This window comes from Merops nubicus, unplaced genomic scaffold, assembly GCF_000691845.1.
Source record: "Merops nubicus isolate BGI_N331 unplaced genomic scaffold, ASM69184v1 scaffold4564, whole genome shotgun sequence".
NCBI lineage: Eukaryota > Metazoa > Chordata > Aves > Coraciiformes > Meropidae > Merops > Merops nubicus.
In genome coordinates, this window is record NW_008606102.1 from 151,011 (window position 1) to 158,828 (window position 7,818).

A 7,818-nucleotide genomic window follows, 5' to 3' on the forward strand; every position below is an offset into this window, starting at 1 on the left:
GTTGCCTCCCTGAATTCCTGTTTACAGTGCCACCTCTCTGTGGAATGCACAATCTCACAAAGACATTGGTCTGTTGCAGAATATTTTTCTTCTACAGTTTGTTCACTCAGAAGAGAAGCATTGACACTTTAGGCCTAACTCAAGGCCAAGCTCCCTACAGTGTCAATGCAGCCTCCAGAGAGCAATTCAGGATACCTAAGCTAAAAGTCCTAAATAAAGCCATATGAATACTTCTCAAAGTGTCAAGAACTTCACACTCAGTGTAAGGAGAGATCCTAGTATGAATGAACCAAGAGGAGTCATTGACCTTGAGAAGACCAGGGGTTTCATTCACAAATTTAATGGCCTTTTGTTAAATGGAATTCTGGGTTTTCTACGACACTTATGAACTTCCTTCAGAGCTTTATGAAACTGAATAATTAAGCAAACAAATCTAGTCCCATGCTAAGTTAATTACATGCCTTGTGGTTTAATATATATTTTTCTCCCTTTCATAGTTACCTTTTAATATCTCCCCATATTTCTTTCTGACTTTTCTGCATTGCTCTCTTTAGTCTTCAGGAAACCCATTATTACTCATGGGACTAAGTAATCAAATAAGTCTCACTGAGTGCAATTAATCTCTTCAGCTAGGAGGCTTGCTGGGAGATGGCTTTCAACTTCATGTTTTTCAGTTGCTATGGATCAGCACAGCTTCCCCCTAAACTCATGTGCCCATGTCCCTCTGCAATATGTAGGACCTCACACCAGGGAGAGTTTCCACCTTTCCTGGAAACCCATGAATTGAACCCTTACATTTAATTATATTGAGGAAGGAGGAAAAGGAGGGCTTATTTCAGTATTTCAGTGATACTCTTAATGAGGCAAATGATTTCTCTTTAGGAAGGACAGAAATGATAGTTCTATTAAATGTGTGGATTTAAAATGTTAATATTGCAGCAGAATTACTGCTAAGTGCATTTTTATGAAGATTGGCAAAGTCATCACCCTGGAGACAGGGCTTTGGGTCTGAGCTCAGAAGGCCAATTCCGGGGCCAAAAATGATTGTGTGTCCTACTGAAATATTAGAAATAAGAAATTTAAATCTTGCAGACTTTGGAGATATACCTTTACTTCAGTGAAATTCTGACAGTGTCTCGTGGTATTCTTATCAGCAAGTTTGAGAAACAGATTGAAAATAAACTTATGCAAGATGGGAACACAAAGTGTGAAAAACTGTTCTCAGGAAGACCTATCTACAGATTAGTCTTAGAAAAGAAGTGTAAGGGTTAGGATATTCTAAAAGGCAGTTACTGGTCTGGTACTTGAAATAGAAACTCATACAACTGACTAGATAATATGCTTATTAAATTTGGAGATGGCATGAAGCTAGGAGGTCTGCAATATGCTGGAAATTCATACAGATCTTACAGATTGGGGAAATGGCCAAGAAAGGATAAAAGTCAATAAATAAAAACAGAATTTTCTGCAATTAGACATGATTAATTGATTACACAAATACAGGATGTGTGACCATTGACGTAGCAGTTCTGTGTGCAAGGGCCCAAGGTCTGCACTGAATGACAAGCTAAGTATGGGTCAGGAATGTCCATTTCTTATAACAAATGCACAAAAGCACTCATGAGATGCAATACTCAGAAGTTTTGTCTTTAACACACACCCCCACAAAATCATTTCCATCCGCATCATACTAGGGCTTAGTTGGAAAATTTTATCCCGTTTTAGCACTACAAATAAGAAAGATAAGCAAGAGTCCAGAGGACAGCAGGGATGACCAAGGTCTTGAAAAGAAGGACCATGGAAGTTCAAGTGTTGCTCTGTCTAAGGAAGGAGACAGAAAGTCTTCAAGTATTTGAAATCTATAGGAAAGAAGACATAAATCCTTGTCCTTTTCCATTATGGATGGGACAAGGAGGAACGTTCATGAGTTGCAGCAAGGTACATCCTGCTTAGGCATTAAATCTTTCCAGTGGCAAGCATAACTGGCACAGGAAAAGATTGCCTAGGGAAGCTGTGAAGTTCCCATTAATTGGAGGTTTTTAAACTTCTAGCAGAGCACAGAGGACAAGTAATCCTCCCCTGGGGCAGAGGGATGAACTAGATGACCTCTTGAGGTCCCTTCCAGCCTATTTTCTATGCCTCTGTGTAAGTAAGACAAGAACCAAATGAGCATGGGAAAATACCCTGTAGCAAAATACTGTAGATCCAGTTCACACAGCTTTGAAAGGCAAGTCAGAAATTAATTGATCTTTAAGGGGTTTTAAGCAAAAATTATGCTATTGCTCTCCTAGAGGTGTTACATAGATTTTTCATAGCAGTGTAGTACTTACAAATTATTCCACTATGCTGTTGAGGCGAGTGGGAGGACAGTGGGAATACAGAGATACTCTGTGGTGTGTATAGAGCCTGAGAATTTTAGTATCAAGAAAAGAATCAAATTCTTCCCTATTTATTCCCACAGAACAAAACTGGCCCGTATATTTAGAGGTGACATCTGGGTACGAGGCACTCCTGGACTGCCCTGTATGAGCCCTAAGCACAGCAGATTTTGGCAGGGGGCTGAAATCATCTGCAAGGGAGCTCGTTTCCCTTTCATGGTGGGAAGCAATGCAATGAGGAACGTGAGACCTGCTCACCAGGCTGTGAGAGAGGGAGAACCATTGCCCCAGGCCAGCTTCCAGCCCTGTTGAAGGAGCTGCAGAAAGTCTGGTCCACTGCTGGGGTGGAGAACAAATTGCAGTCTTCACCTGGAAGAATATCTCTTTGGGCTTGTTGGTGTAGGTGCCACCAGTATTTGATGGCATACCGAGTTTTTGAGTGCTTGGAAAATTATTCAAAAGAATTTAACCTAGGAGACATTTATAGGTAGAACCAGCAGAAAAACTGGTCAGACAAAAAGCAAATTTAGAAGCTTACAAGCTTCTCTGTCTGACCCTGAATTTTAAGTTCTGAAGATATAACCTTTCCTATATTTGTAAGCCATTTAGCTGCATAAAAATTGACTAAAAGATGAGTATTTTCCACTGCACACTCTGATGTTCAGCTTACCCTGTGGGAAGGACAGGCTTGCAACCCTTTCTGAGCAGAGCTCGTTGTCATACAGATAAATATTAAAGTAACAACTCAAAGGAAAAAGTTAAGCTGGGCTGTTTACAGAGGGCAGCCCATGGACTCATTATTTATCATGTTCCCACCACTCCTATTGGATGAAATACCTCTGGAAAGCTCTTGTTCATGCCAACTCATGCAGTTTACAGAGCTTTCTTGATCTGATGAGACTTGCCTTCTGATAGCCATACAGGCAAGATAGGATACAACTATAGGGATACTTCACACCTGAAAAAAAAAAAAAAGGGCATAAGAAGGAAGAAAAACCACCTTTTATAATCACCCACTGCAAAGATGATGCTCATTATGCAATTGAAGAGCTTGCTGCATTTCAGACATTTAATTTTTATTTTGGTTTCTTTCTGCAGCAAATATTTATAGCCCTCTCTTTCACTTGCGAGAACATCCAGTGGTATTTGAAAAGGATTTAAATAAGCAGCGTGCCCCTGTTAGTATCCACTTTGCAATCAGTTTGACTGGTTTTGGGGATTTATTTTTTCTCACTGATGGCAAATGAAAACTTCTGCCAAATTGAGACGGGATCTGTCAGAAGGGGGTAAACAGAGAATCATCTTGACAAACCAAATGCACTTGTCTGTACTTTAATAAATTTTTATGGCAAGTTAGATTGATATACCAGAGGGGGAACTGGTTTAGGTGCATTTTGCATTTCTTAACTGTTGACCAACAGCCATATTTTAATGCTGTTTGTTCCTAATCTGCTACTGACAACTACCTGCAGAAAATAAACATGCCCTTTTTTTTTTTTTCACTCAGGGTGTTAGTTCCCTGAATACACACCAGGTATCACCAAAAAATTAGGGAAATGCACCCAGGGGGTGAGGAGAGAGGACCTCTGAAATATCAACCTCATTTTTTTGTGCACCTGGTGACTACCTGTCACTTTTTTTACATCTTATGGAAATGAGGCTTTCAGGGTGCTCCAGATTACCCAAGTGTTTTTGAGTGCATGGGTCTAGGTGACTGGCCAAGGTCGTGGTCAAAGCTGGAGGTGAAAACCAGACCTCTGTGGCCATTGCTGTCATCAATCACTGCCCGATGGAAAGCACTACTGAGATAATGCAACAACTGTCTGAAGCTCACTCACTTATACCCTTAGAGGACTGGATGTGCTAACCCAGACCTTTCCACAAGCCATTTACATCCCTGCATCAGGCCAAGCATCCATTCCAGAGACATGCATGATAAATGGTGGTGATAGATCACATTTCACTTCAGTATCAGGTATTGTATGAAAGGCAAATTAAATAGCATCAAGCTATTATAATTGTTATAGAAAGGTTGTTCTCTTTTGGAAGTACTGCAAAACATTTGCAGCGTTTTAGAGAGGGCTCATTCCTCTGACTTTTACCACACAGAACTGCATAAATAATTTAAACAAACATTTTGAACAGTTTTGCAAAATGCACTTGATGAATTATTCAATGAGCTCTATTTGATCATCCTGAGACACAATACTACAATACTGCTGTCAACAGCAATGCAGAACTTTCTAAGTAGGTCTTAAATATTCATTTTTCCCCGTTTGAGGAATAACGTGTACTCTGTCCCATCACCCGTGTTAGCATGTCTTAGAGAGAAATAGTTTCACAAGTTGTCATCTCTCCTTGTATTTGTGTTAAACTTTAAATTTAAGATTAGATTATCTCTTACATATACTTTTTTAAAGATAAGTGTAGGAAAATGTTTGCTGTGCCAGTTAAAAACATGTCTACAATGTAAAAGTGAGTGCATCTCTGGATTCAAATAGTTACATAAAAAAACACAAGAGAAACAATGGCGAAGGAATGGCATGCCTGGAATGCAGTCCAGATGTATATGGGCTGGGTAAGGCTAGATAAAGTTTTAGAATAAACTCTGCAGTAATAATCACTTAAGACAAAAGGTCTCTAAAGCTCTAATTGCTGATGTAATCCCTGCGGTTTAAAGCGAGATGTCTGAAATTTAGATCTGAAATGAGTGCTATGTGATTTTGCTGACAGGTAGTGAAAAAAAATTGTGGTTATTGAAAGGGGAAGCAAGAAAGTAAATATTCCCCAAATTTTATATTAGGAGTGAGAAGCTGCAGGAAGGAAGCAAAGTTCCCACTGGGCTCCTTGGAGACCAGAATTGCTCCAGATCTACCTTTAATAGCTGTCTGAAGAAGGCGGTTTGATGCAGGATCTAGCAGCAGGAAGAGAAATGAGAATAAAGGCAAAAAGTGGAGCAAAACTATGGCACTAAACTTTACCGTTCGCTGCAATTCTTTTTTCTTTACCTGTATGATAAAGCTCAAAACCAAGATAGTTTCCCCTCGCTACCCATTGCTGGTAGGGAGGGAGGAAGAGATGAAAAATACCCAGGGTGCCAACTCTGATTCTCTGGTTCTTGGGCTGGTTTCCTACTGGATCTGGGTTTTGCTGACTCTGCAGCAGCACAACAGCCCCACTGGGGTGCATCAATTTGAAAGACCAATGCAGCACCATTGACAGAAGCAGTGGGATGTACTAATGCAGGACCTTCACCTTGAAAAGCCAGAATGTGCCTCTACCCAGCCAACAGCCCTGGAGTCATTGCCATTTGTAAGCCTGAAGGGTCTCTAGAGCTGTCACAGTAAAATGATGCTATTCTACAACGTTGTGAATTCAAGTAAAATTGGACCTAATGTCCAACCTCCTAACGCCTCCGGAAAGAACTGACATTCAGCTGGCATCATAGCACTGGCCCTGACTGCACCGTATCCCATTTTCAGCACTTCCTCCCCCCATAACATCCCATGAATATCAGATGGAAAGATCTGCTGGATATTTGGCTCCTACCTGCTGCTCAAAAGCCAGAAAGGAACTAGAGCAGGCAACAGAAATCTGACTCGGACTTGTGTAAAGAGAATGTTTCCTTACAGGAATATTGACATTCACTATAGTCTTAAAGAGATCTTACAGTAATTGGACATCTTTGGAGAGAAAGGTCTATTGTATATATGTGTATCCAAAAATTAATTTATACACCAGACCATGGGGATGTTCAATATCACAGGAAGGACAAACTCACTCATGTGAGGGGCCACATGCACTTGTTTAGCTTGTATTTTTCTAGCTTGACTCTTTCATACACCTGTTAGCTTTTCTTCCTTAAGAAGTACCTCTTCTGCTAAATACAATCAAGCTGAAGAAGAAAAACATAGCAGCTTTTACCAAAACCTCTCAAGCCAGTATGTGATGTGTTTTTCTTTTAAGATGAAGTGAAACTTTAAAGCTGCTGGAAGGAAGTTAGTTTAACCTCAGCATCACAAAGCTTTGTTTGCAAGTTAATGTACTGGTATTATTTGAATTGCAAGAGCACTACAGCTCCTACAGTCTAATGACTTAAAAGGGGATGTCAGACTCCTGAGAGCTTCTGTTCTCCAGCTCAGCTGTTTTGTTTCAAAGTCATCCAAGTCTGCTGTAGAGCCAGGAAAGGACTCCAGATCTCCCACATCACCTTTGTCTCATTTCTAGATGAAACATTATGCCTGGTATTATAACACTGGATCACTGGATGAGTCTGTGGCAAGCAGAGAAACTGAATATTTCCCAACCCATGCAACACAGTCCATGTTTTTTTCCTAGCTGGGTAAACAGCTGCTCATTTTTTGTTATTGCATCTTATCAGAATTTGGATTAATAATATTCAGGCCATGTAAAGACCATCAGCTGCACAGATTATTTGGGGGGGGGCTGTTTCCTCAATTGCTGTTTTCAGGCAGCAAGTGGACAAGTCACAGTGTGAATTTCCAGGGCATGTTAACCCTAGATTTAAATCCACACGTCTAGAAGGTAATGGCTGGAATGCTTTTCCAGAGCCCCCACATTAACAACCTTGCTATAAAACTTATAGGGGTGATTATTTATTAATCTTCAACTCAATCCTTTAGCACTGAATACAAAGCTGACTGGTGCAGATGTAGCTCTCATTTGTCAGTGCTTCAACAGTTTGCTAGTGAATTCAGCAAGGCTTTTTCCCCAGAAGTAGAGACCTTTCTTGTTACTTTTACATGTTTCTCTTTACTGTACCTCGTTCTTCAGTCTTCATCCATACAAAATTGTGTCAGACGAGCCCTTGCTGCTGGGAGACGTTCCTACATTGTGGAGGTATTGTACTAATGGAGTCGCTGTGTGTGAATGAACATATGTGGGAGTTACATCTTACACTAAGAGTCCCCTTAATATTTTCATTGGAATGCTCTGCAATAACTCCTTACCCTGGTTCAAAGACAAAATATCTAACTTGTATAGCTTTACAATTTACTCCTGACGGGTATTGGTTCACATCCCCTTCCACTTAACCCCGAATCACAGGAACCACAGTCTAAGGTAAGAGGGCAATTCAGTCCCGGTCCTCAACAAGTCTTAATAGTTCCCTTCTGCAGGAGGGGCTGCCAAATGTGGTCAAATGCATACCTGGGTGGTGGTTTAGAAGTGCAGTTGGCTGCCTGCAAAGCTGGCATCACTGAGCTTTTTTAGTTTTTCAAATGCTGCAGAAAGAACTTAAAGGAAAATAAAAAAGAAATAAGCTAAACCAAGAGAGGGAGGGAGGGAGAGAAAGTTAAAAGACATCTGTGGAATAAACTTCAGGACCATCTGAGTGGATCCTACTGAATTGGGTTGGTAGTGAGATGTTGATGCACTCTCACCCCTGTACCTCAACAGAGGAAGAACCCAGGGGTTTGGC